The sequence below is a fragment of the Lonchura striata genome, chromosome 5 (assembly GCF_046129695.1).
Source record: "Lonchura striata isolate bLonStr1 chromosome 5, bLonStr1.mat, whole genome shotgun sequence".
NCBI lineage: Eukaryota > Metazoa > Chordata > Aves > Passeriformes > Estrildidae > Lonchura > Lonchura striata.
Window position 1 is genome coordinate 680,264 of NC_134607.1, and position 11,197 is coordinate 691,460.

The 11,197-nt window shown below is 50.5% G+C and overlaps 2 long non-coding RNA genes across 3 annotated transcripts; one reads left to right on the top strand and one right to left on the bottom strand.

Annotated features, from left to right (window-relative positions):
* The first annotated feature begins 378 nt into the window (after positions 1 to 378).
* Positions 379 to 7,875, top strand: LOC144246295 (uncharacterized). Its single transcript, XR_013339962.1, has 5 exons — positions 379 to 536; positions 1,287 to 1,489; positions 1,787 to 1,912; positions 3,055 to 3,211; positions 7,717 to 7,875. It is a non-coding gene; the product is annotated as an uncharacterized LOC144246295 (long non-coding RNA).
* LOC144246296 (uncharacterized) lies at positions 4,063 to 9,824 on the bottom strand. Of its 2 annotated transcripts, none has more exons than XR_013339964.1 (3): positions 7,730 to 7,789; positions 7,517 to 7,617; positions 4,063 to 4,213 (listed from the first exon to the last, which is right to left on the bottom strand). It is a non-coding gene; the product is annotated as an uncharacterized LOC144246296 (long non-coding RNA). The 2 variants fall into 2 exon arrangements; XR_013339963.1 differs by lacking the exon at positions 4,063 to 4,213 and adding an exon at positions 9,728 to 9,824 and having other exon boundaries at positions 7,409 to 7,617; positions 7,730 to 7,804.
* Between the last annotated feature and the right edge of the window lie 1,373 nt (positions 9,825 to 11,197).

Here is an 11,197-nt window from a genome sequence, read left to right on the forward strand (position 1 = left end):
CTTGTGGACACAGGGCGGTACTGCAGCCCCCAGCCAGCGCCCCGCCCCTCGCCGCTGGGTGCCGGGGCGGGCGGGCGAGGGGCGGGAGCGAGCGGCGGGCGGGGCGGGGTCGGTGAGTGCGGGGCGGGAGCGAGCGGCGGGCGGGGCGGGGTCGGTGAGTGCGGGGCGGGAGCGAGCGGCGGGCGGGGCGGGGTCGGTGAGTGCGGGGCGGGAGCGAGCGGCGGGCGGGGCGGGGTCGGTGAGTGCGGGGCGGGCTGAGGCGGCTCCGCGGCGGCGCCGGACGAGGATGGCGGCGGCGAGCGCGGCCGGGGCCGGTGCCGGCGGGCGGCGGAGGCGCGGTCGCAGCGCTCCCGGGCCGGGGCCGGGCGGTGTCGGGGCAGGGCTGCGCCCCTTTCCCGGCCCCGCGCCCCTCTCCGGACGCCGGGAGCGGCCGCGGGCCGGAAAATGCCGCCGGGGCGGCGGAGCGGGGCCCTGGCTCTGCCCGCCCCTCCTGCCGCCCTCCTTGGAATGGTCTGGGGCACGATGGGGTTACGGAGGTAGGAGTCATTATTTTGTTGTTGTTGATCTAAGCCGGAGCCGCGCCGGTGCGAGCCGTGCGGAGCCGAGCGGAGCTTTGGCCGGGCCGGCGGGCGGGGGAGGCGGCGCGGGCGGGGCCGGTGCCGGCCGGTGCCGCCGCTCCGTCCGCTCCGGGCGCGGGGCTCGGGCGCCGCCGGGGCCCCCCGGGCCCGGTGCCGGCCCCGCCGGGCCGGGGGCAGCGGGCGGGGGTCTGCCGGCGCGGCGCCGCCTCTGCTGCCGGAGGAGCCGCTTTCCTGCCGGAGCCGGGAGCGCCCGGGGCCGGGAGCGCGGCTCCGCATCTTCCAGCCTCCCTCGCTGCGCTGCTTTTGAGGCACTCCTGAGGAATTCATTGGGTCCTTTTCTTTTGTTCGGAGTCGGTGTGTGAGAAGGGTCACGGTGTACTTGTTGGTTGTTACGGCTCTTGGTTCAGGTGCTGTGACAAGGGTTTTTTTGGATTGAGTTTGGTGTTGGATTTTTTTTTTGTGTGTGTGCAATATGTTGGATTTTTTGTTTTGATTGATTTGATAGGGGCATTCTATATATATCCAAATAAGGGGCTCTGCCTTCCTGCTTTTCCTGTAGTTCTCCTTCCTGGTTTCACCTGGCCTGGAAGGATGGGCATGGCCTGTATTTATCATATGAAAGTGGTGTTACTAAGTCTGTCCTGAAGTTCTGATTACAGACACTCATTTTCTGCCAGAAAACATTTTCTTTTCGTTCTTTTCACCCAGGATGGCTCTTTGTGGTCTCAGACAGTGCTCCCTGGGAGGAAGGGCAGCCTTTGCCTCGCCTGCACAGCTCAGGTGGATGTGACAGAACTGGTGTGGCCTGACGAGGCATGAGCAGCTGTCTGTGCACTGGAGCGCCTTGAAACCTTTCTCTGTGAGGTTTTGGACACGTTTCTCTTTGGGATTTCTTGTGACACAGCACCCAGGTATCCCTTCCTTTGTATAAAGTCCCGTGGTAAAGGATTGAATGACTGACAGTGGGGCCTGGGATAAAAATGGTTCTGTTAAAATTAGGCTAGGAATTAGGCAATAAGAAAAATGAGCTTCCTTTTAATGTCTGAAATAGTTAGGAATAAAAATGCTGGAAAAGGGCACTTTTATATTTGAATTGGTGTCCCCTCTCATGGATAAAACCCCATAGTGAGCTATCACAGCGGAAGTGTGAAAGCTGGGATCGTTTGACTTCCACAGTGGACTTATGCTCTTTTCCTCCTCTCTATCAGGACAGGAAAAATCATTAAGCTCCTCCCGTCTTTGCCAGAAGCTTCGGTGTTTAAGCAGCCAAAGCCAAGAGGCTTCAGCACCAGGGGTGTGCATTGGAGGGCTCCTGGTCCTGCCCACGCCGTGGGGTAAGTCAGAGGGACGCAGGGTTCCCCTTTTCCTCTCTGCTGGGATTAACTGCCTCGGGAATGCCATTTCTGACAGCCCGGCCCTACCCCTGTGTGCTGGGAAAGGGCAGCAGGGAAGGGGCAAATGCCAGAGTTCCCTGGGGATGCTGGAGTTGTGGTGTTTGGCTGTGCCCAGGGGGGCAGGCTGGGCATTGTTGTGCACCCAAGGACTGGTCTGGGGCTCGGAGCCCGGGGAGCCGAGCTCTCGGTGCATTCCCAGCTCTGCCAGCTGCTGCAGGGCTGGGTGGCAGCCTCTGCTGGGGCTGGGGCAGGAGCTGCAGGGGAGGGCTGGCAGGATTTGGGAGCAGAGGGAGGAAAATGAGGAACGGTGCTGGCAGTGCCCAGCCTGTGCTGGCGTCAGCGCAGCCGTGCAGGGCGCCGGGATCTGGGTTCAGCTCCAGCTCTCCTGGGGTTCAGGGTGCAGGGGCAGAGGGACTGGGTTTATCTGTGGCTTTCCAGGCCAGCAGGAACAAGGGGAATGTGGGGCCAGAGCTGTGTCCCATCGGGCTGCGCTTCCCTCTGAGCACAGAGTCTGGGCTGAGGTGAGATTGCTGCGAGTGCCCCGTGAGCAATGCAGGGAACTCGGAATTGCATCCGCTGCTGGGAATGCTGCCTGAGCTCTGCTCAGGCTGTGTCTGTGAGGAGTGGGATTTGGGCTGCAGAGCTGCTGCTGGGCACAAAAAAGGGAGTAAATCCTCTCCAGGGATGTACAGTGAAGGACAGTGCTGAAGGGAAGGGGAGTATTTACAAACTCTATCAGTATTTCTCCCAAAACTGGGAGAAATGGGGTGGAGCAGAGATGGGGTGGTTTGGTTTTGTCTGGGCCGGTTATTCCTTGTGCAATGTTTTAATCTGTTGTAGGATTTACTCTCCAGTATCTTTCTAACAAAAGCTGACAGAAATTTAGGTTCAGGGTTAGAAGTTGGGTCCATTCCCTGCAAAACCTTGCCCGGGCTGGAGGACTGGGGTGATGGCTGCTCTCAGCAAAGGTTACCTATGAAGACTGTGTCAGATTTCCCTCAGTGCTGGGTGGGACAGGTGAGGTTTGGATCAGGAATTCTGCAAACAAGGCCTGTGTGATGTTGGTTTCTTGTGTTTTTCAGGGAACCAGGGCTGGCACAAGGACTCGTGCAGGTGCTGCTCTGGCACTGGAGCTGTTGCCCTGTGGAACCATTTTAAAGGTGTGATTATGGAACATTTTGGAGGCTGGTTCTGGAATTCCATTTGTAGCTGGATCTCGCTCCGAGTGCAGCGGTCCAGGTGAGGGTTCTGACCTCTCCAGACTTGTGCTCACCTTGGTACAGCCTGGGGCTGGAGCAGTTTTCCAGGGAAGTGGAGATGGCTGAGGACCGGCGCTCTGGGAAGCAGGGACCTGCTGGGATTTGCGTTTGCAAAGCTGACGTGAAGTTTGTAAAAGCAGCCCGAAATTCTAATTCCTGCGGTTTCTGGGGAGGAGGTGCAGGTCACCCCGAGAGCGAGATCAGAACTCGTTTGTGGCGAGGAGTCTGAAGGTGCCACACCTGGCAGGAGCTGTGTGCTCAAGGCAGTCCCAGCCCCGGAGGGAGGCTGACGGGCTCTGCTCACGGCTGTCCCCAGCTGTCCCCAGCCCGCTGCTCAGCCCTGGAGCTGCTCTGGATCTGGGCTGTCCGTGCTGGAGCGCCCTGCTCCCCGCAGGGCCCTGCCCTGACCCACGCAGAGAGAGCCCTGCCGGCCAGAGTTTCCTTTTTTCATGTTTTATCACTGTGCAGTTTGCAGGGAAGGGCCGGGGCTGCTCTTGGGCCGGGGGCACTCGGGGCTCAGGCAAACCCAGCCCTGGCGCGTGGGGGTTCACAGAGCGAGCAGCTGCCGGGGCTCAGGAGCGCTCACGGCTCTTTGTTCCGAGGCAGCCGGAATTTCTGACCCCGGCCTTTATTTGGCTTTTCCAGCCCAGCGCCTTCGCTCGGCTCCGCTGCACCGAGGGGACTTTTGCTCAGCGCCTCCTGTCAGAAGGTGCAAACTCTCCGTTCAGCCCACACAGCCCCAGCCCTGCCCTGCGAGCCCTTCCCCATCGTGCCCACGCGGTTTCTCTCTCGCTCAGCCGGGGCAGGCTCTCACTGACAGCCACAGAAACAGAAGGGATTTCCTTTTATTTCGTTCTTTTCCTGCTTAATGCCCGCGTCTTGTACTTGCACATCAATCCCAGCTTCTCCCGAGGCTGCAGATCAAATCCTTCAGTGTCCGTGGAGTTTCTGGTTTTCCCATCCCCACGTCTCCCCTCTCTCTCTGTATTAAAAATAAAAATTATTAATGGATTTGTTAAGCATTTGTCGCATATATTAACATAAAGAAGGTGTTATCATTAGGAATATTATTATAATAATATAATTTAAATATATAATTTTGTTATAAGATTTTTAAATTATGGTGTTAAATTTTATTTATTGTTATATTAGTTATTCTTATTTTTGATATTTCTTAAAGTTGTACACTTTTATAAGTAGATTTTGTGTGATTAGATAAATTTATACAATTTATTAAATTTTTATATTTATGTTTGTGTGTTAATAAAAGAAAGTTTATTGTTGGTTTTTTGTAAAACTGCATATTTAATATTTTTATATTTGTTAAAAAGTTATTTAGTGTAAGGGATGTAGAATTAGATTGTTTATTTAGATAATATTTTAATTGATTTCATTATTTTAGTGTTGTTGAAGTAATAGGTGGTATAAAATGTGATCCTACCATTTTTATTTTAAGTTTCAAGGTTTAAAATTACTTTTATATTTTGATTACTACTGATGGATAAATGACTTTTGTTTTAAATTGGTAACTATTTTTATATTAAGAGTTAATAATGTAAGGGCTTTTTAATTATATGGATTATTTGTAATGTTTTTTATTGGTATATTAAATAAGCAAGTAAAGAATGGATTTTTTTGAGTAGTGCTAGATAAAAATAAAGTATTTAAACTTGAAACTTTAGTTAAAGTTACTTAAATGTTTGGTTTAGGTTGGTTAATTGGTAACGTGATATAATTAAAAGTAAAAAAGTAAATAGAGTAGAAGTAAAATATTTGATAGAATTTTATAATTTCTAAGTTATTAAACAAGAATTTTATAATATTGATTTTTATATTTATAAAGAAACTTAACGTTTATATATTTTGGTGTGTGTAGTACAAGATGTCAGGTGTAAGTTGAAATTCTTGCGTAATCTACATTTGTATTTACATAGTGTAATTTATCTGTGTATTTACATTGGTGTTTTATTTGTGGAGTGGTGAGTGTGTTTTTTGTGTGATCTGGTTTTATGTTCCTTACTGAAATTTACTTGGGTTTTTGTACTTGTTGAGATACAAGTAAACTTTATGTTTTGATATGAGAAATAAGTATTGTTAAGTTTTGTTTTATAAAATTGTATAGAGATTTGAAAGATAATGATATAAGTTGTTTTAATTTTTCAGTTATAAGCATGAAGAAATATAAGAGTAAAATAATGTATGTAGTAAAGAAGAAATTGATAATAATTAGGAATTACTTAGATAATATCTATAATTAGTAACAGGTGAAATTATATAATTAGTAAGTATTAAAAGATTGTACATTAGTTAAGAGTTTATAACAGTTGATAAATGTTAAATTAGTAGTAAGTTAAATAATTATGTGTGGATAATGATTTTTAAGTTAATTTTAAAAATAAGTTTTATTTGTTATATTGATAAACTTGAATTGTTAAGTTACAATTATTTGAATTTTATTTTTGATGTAGAAAATATTTGGGTTTGTTGTTAATTATTTTATTTAAGTAGAGTTAGGATTAGGTTATAGTTTAAATTTTAATTGGTGAATGTTACTTAATATAATTTTATATAATGTTTTTAAAAATAGTAGTTAAGAGTAAAAATGTTAGGATTAAAGATTAATTACATTATTTAATAATTGGATTTTTTAGAAGTGTTTTTAGAATAGATTTGAATATAGTAAACTTTTTTTAAAGATTTGAAGGTGGTTATGGACAGGATTGTGAGTTTGGATTTGGATATTGAGAGTGTGAAGGTGGAGGAAATGTATGAGAGAGTGATTACTTAGTGTGAAACTTAGAAAAAGAAATTAATGTTGTAGTTGGGTTTTATATTGAAGTGATTTTGTAGTAATAACTGAGGAAAGTGATCAGATTAACAGTTTGGAGGAGGTTATTAATGAAATATATTTTTTAGTCTTGAAAAATATTTAAAACTATGAGATAACATTAGGTTAAATTATAGAGTTAGTGTAGAGATTAGTTAGAGAGTTAACTTGTTTTAAGAGCTGTATAAGTAGAGAATAAAAAAGTAGGAATTAGAAATTTTTTGTGGTTTTTAGATCATTATATAGAGAGGCAAAGTATATGAAAGTTGGTTGTAAATATTATAATTATATTTAATAAATATTGTTTATTTTAAAAAAGAATATATTTATATTATATAATTCGTAGTAAGTGTTTGAAGATAGGATAACTTTTAAAAAATATTTATATATTAAGCAAATAGAGTAAAAATTTTTAAATAGTATCATATTAATAATAATTGCTATTTTTTGGCGTTACTTATAAAAAATAAAAAGAGTAGAGATTGTAATGAAGAACAGAATTTTTGATGAAATTGATGATATAATACATTGTATTATTTTACTTCTGCATAGGTGTTAGTGTTTTCTTTTAGTTGTTTTAATTTTAGTTGTTTTATTTTTTTAAGAAAATTAACCATATACTGCATAGTTTAGAGAAGTGATTTTTAATAAAATTTAGGATAAGTTATATTAAATAACATTTAAATTTAGACTGAATGAATTTTGATAGTAAGGAATAATAAACTTAATTTTAATAGATAAAAAGGAACTTAATGTATTTATTTAAATGTATTGACATTTAAGTTTGATTTTATTAACACTTAACATATTGAATGTTATTATTTATAAATATTTAAGGTTTTTTAAGTCTTTTGGTTTTGGAGACATTTTAGCTTGTTAAGATTATTACTTATATCTTTACAGGGTGGTTTTATTTATTGGGAATATGTTTCTTAGTAAAAGATTTTTATTTATGTTACATTTCAAATGGTACTAATTTGTGTAGTGGGATTTTTGTTAATGTAGCATATTGATTAGATTGTTTTTTATTTTTTGTGGGCTTTGACAAATATTTATCTATACGGTTAAGCTTTTCTATATTTGAAGTATGTTGTGATGGTTTTTGTTGTTTTTTTAAGAGTTTTTGATTTAAAATTTGAAGAGCATTTGGTGTTTGGAGGAAATAAAGTTGGGGGGTTTTTGGATACAGTTGAGTTGTATCTTTAATGTTAGTAAGGACTACTTTTGGTACGTTATTTTGAATTTTTTGTTTGGTTATGGGGAGGGTCTCCTGTTAGATGTGGAAGCCTGAGACTGGCACAAGGACTTTTTGTCTAATGCTTGATGAGTCTGTTTTATGGGGAGGAGGTGTTATTTTAAGTTTTATAAAATACACGGAGAATTAGTTAAAATCATGGAAGAAACATTATGGTAATTAAAGGGTGCTATGTTTGAAGAGCTATAAATCTTTTTAAATACCTGCTTGATGTAAGGTGAGCTTAATCTCCTTTTTCTGCCCCAGAAAGCATCGGGCACGTCCGCATCAATGGCACCACCTCTGCCCACTGCTCCTGTTCCACCTGACCAAACGCAAGAGCAAAAGTTGGTTGGGCTTTCAGAACTTGAAATAACTTTGAAGCAAAATAAATCAAATTTTCCCCTGTGTTTTTTCCTTTCAGGTGCTGCACTCACCTCTGCAGACACGCACTGAGCTCTCGCTGCAGGAACCCGTCAGGCCTCGGTGGCTGTGAGTTCATGTTCTTCTCCCTGGGGAAGAGGAGAAGAATGTGATTAGATAATTAAATAATTAATTAAATAATTAAATAATTGCTGAGGAATTGCAGAAATGTTTCCTGGAGCCTTTCCCCTTTTGTGCCCCTGTGCTGTGTGGGACACGGGCAGAGGAGCCTCAGGCTGGAAAGGGGCAGGAGAAAGGCAAAGGGACCCCCTGGTGTCCCCAGGGCACCGTGGGGAACACAACGGACACCGCGCGGGCACGGGGAGGTGAGGAGTGACAGTCTGGGCCAAAATCCCAGCTCACCCCAGGGAAATAAGTGAGGGACATTTTGGAGGGGAAAGCTGAGGTCACGAGTTCACCCAGCCTGGCCACGTTGTGTTTGCACAAAGCAGCACCAGAGGTGAAGGTCAATCCTGAGCCAACCCTGCTCAGCCTCTAAGTCCCAGAATAAATCCTACAAGCTGCCCACTGAGGGACTAAAAATGCATAAAAGAGAACCAAGAGCATTCCGAGAGCAAACCAGAAGGTTCCTGGGAATCCCATTGCAGTGTTGTCACAGCCTTTTTGACAGCTGTAAGATTTTGATTTCAATGCTGTGTTTCTCTGCTGGGATCATTCACTCCGTGGGCTGTGGGGATTTTTTGGGTTTGATCTCCCTCCCAGTGGCCCTGACACTGCTCAGGAGCTGGAGGAAGAGCAGAGCCAGTGCTCCTGGCAGGGGCAGGGAGTTTTCCCCCAGAGCAGATCCAGCAGCTGAACTCCAGCCCGGCCAGGAGGGATCTGCTTTGGCTCCTGCAGGGACAGAACGTGTTCAGCTGCTCCAGGTGACATTCCAGCAGCCTCATCTCCCATCCAGCCTGGCCAGGAGGGATCTGCTTTGGCTCCTGCAGGGACAGAACGTGTTCAGCTGCTCCAGGTGACATTCCAGCAGCCTCATCTCCCATCCAGCCTGGCCAGGAGAGATCTGCTTTGGCTCCTGGCTGCTCCAATGACATTCCAGCAGCCTCATCTCCCATCCAGCCTGGCCAGGAGGGATCTGCTTTGGCTCCTGCAGGGACAGAACGTGTTCAGCTGCTCCAGGTGACATTCCAGCAGCCTCATCTCCCATCCCTGTTCTCGCCCCTCCTGCTCTCAGCTCCCACCCCACCAGCTGTGCCGAGGGAATTTGTCCCACCAGCAGCAAGGGAAGGACAACAGCTCCCACCCTGGCACTTGGATTGTCACTCTGGGGGATGCTGCCGGCTGGGATTTAGATCATTCCATACATTTGGCTGCTGAAATTTCCCAGCCAAGGGGCTTTAGCACAAAGATTGTTCTCTGCATGGTGCCTGGATTTGGGTTCAGTATCAGCTTTGCTAGTTCAGGTGAATTATACCCACAGCCCCAGGTTCCCTGCTGAATTCCTGCTGGAATAACCTGACGGTGTCTTGTGGAGATTGGAAATTCCCATGCAGAGCTGCCACTTTAGCACCAGCTGTGTCAGGAACCAGCAGAGGTTCCAGGGAAGCTCAGTGGGATCAGGACAAGGACAGGTCTCTATTCCACACAACTTGCTATTTAAAACCCTCATCCCCCAGCCCCAGGGATGTGTCTGGGGTCACTTGACAGAGTTCCCTGGAATTCAGCTGATTTCACTCCCTGGAGCTCAGGCTCCAGCTGATGTTTTAAAGCAGGACAAGGCGGTGGCTGGATGAGCTCCTGGCCTGTGCTGAGGCAGAACATCTCTCCTGCAGAAGCTCAGCTCCTTTCAGAGGCTCAGCAGTGGCCTCTGCATGTCCTTTTCCCTCAGGAAAGGGATGCACATCCCTGCCTGCAGCACACCTCCGGTGGGACCCACCTCTTGCTTGGCATTTAGTACCTGTGAAGAAAGATTGCCTTGGCTCAAATGCTGCGGGTGAATGATGGGCTCAGGCTGGAAAAGAGGGAGGAGATTTGGGGTGGCTGGGACGTACCTGGCAGCTGTGTGGGAGCTCGGGGAGGTCAGAAACAGGGGTTGCTGTCAAAGCTCCTCTGCAAACGGCCGTGCCTCCATTCCCAGGTAACGCCAGCCGTTCCCTGGGGTCCCTGTCGGCTGTCGGTGGTGTCTGTCCGGGCTGAAGCATCCCTGCGTGCCTGTGGGGAGCAGCCCCTGGCCGAGGAGCCGCGGGCAGCCCTTCAGCCGTGTCCGTGCCAGCGCTGTCCTGTGCCCCGGTGCCCGTGCCGGGACGTGCGCTCGGCACGCTGCGAGCCACGGGCAGGGCACGGCAGCTCCCGCCCCGCAGAGCCAAGGACAGGAGGTGCTCTCTGCCCTTCGGGGGCTCCGGCGCCTCCAGCCCCGCACCGGGCACAGCCGGAGCGGGAGCAGCGGCCCCGGCGGAGCGGCCGCTCCCGGCCGCGGCGCCGCAGCCCCGCTCGTCCGGCGGGGCTCCCCCGGGGATGCGGACACGGGGCGGGGGAGGCGGGCGCTGCTGCTCGCAGGGGAGCGCGGTGGCCACGGGGCTACCGGGGCGGGGGGGCTCGGCATCCCGCGGGGGCTGCGGGGCGGCTCCGTGTCCGCCCGCGGGGCCGGAGGCGGCGCTGCAGGAGCGGCGGTGCCGATGGGGTCCCGGTCCCGGCACTGTCCCGGCACGGGCACCGGCCACTGCCCCGGCTCTGCCCCGGCCACTGCCCCGGCTCTGCCCCGGCACTGCCCCGGCCACTGCCCCGGCCACTGCCCCGGCCACTGCCCCGGCCACTGCCCCGGCTCTGCCCCGGCTCTGCCCCGGCCACTGCCCCGGCTCTGCCCCGGCCACTGCCCCGGCACTGCCCCGGCTCTGCCCCGGCACTGCCCCGGCACCTGCCCGGCCCCGCCCCGCGCACCTGCCCGGCCCCCCCATAAATCCCGGCGGATCCGCGCCCGCCCCGTTCCATGTGGGGATGCTCGGCCCGGGGCCGGCGGGAGCGCCGCTCGGAGCGCTGCGCGGAGCTCGGGACGCTGCGGTGGGGCCGGCACCGGGATCGGGGCCCGGAGATCTGGATCCGGGTCCTGCGGTGTCCGCCGGGGGTCCCGGGTGGAGCCGCTTCTCCTCGGCGGGCGGGATGCGGGGTTTGGGCTGGGGTGAGGCCCGGGATCGCGGCGGGCGGGAGGAGCCGCTCCGGGACGGGCGCTGGGACCGAGCCCGGCGCTGCCGCTTCGCTCCCGCTTCGGCCGGCGCGGGGCTGGGGTCCCGCTGCGGCCGCGGGGAGCCGGGGCCGTGCCCGGGAGGAGGGCGGCGGTCCCCGGAGCGGGCGCCGGACCGCGGCTGGAAGCGGACGGGGCCCCGGGACCCTCCCGGCACCGCCGCCCCCGCAGCGCCGCCCGCGGCCCCGGCCCCGGCGCGCCCCGGGGATGCGGAGCCGCCCCCGCCCCGGAGCCCCGAGGTCACCGCACCCCCCTGGGCGGAGCGGCGCCCTCCTGCCCCGGG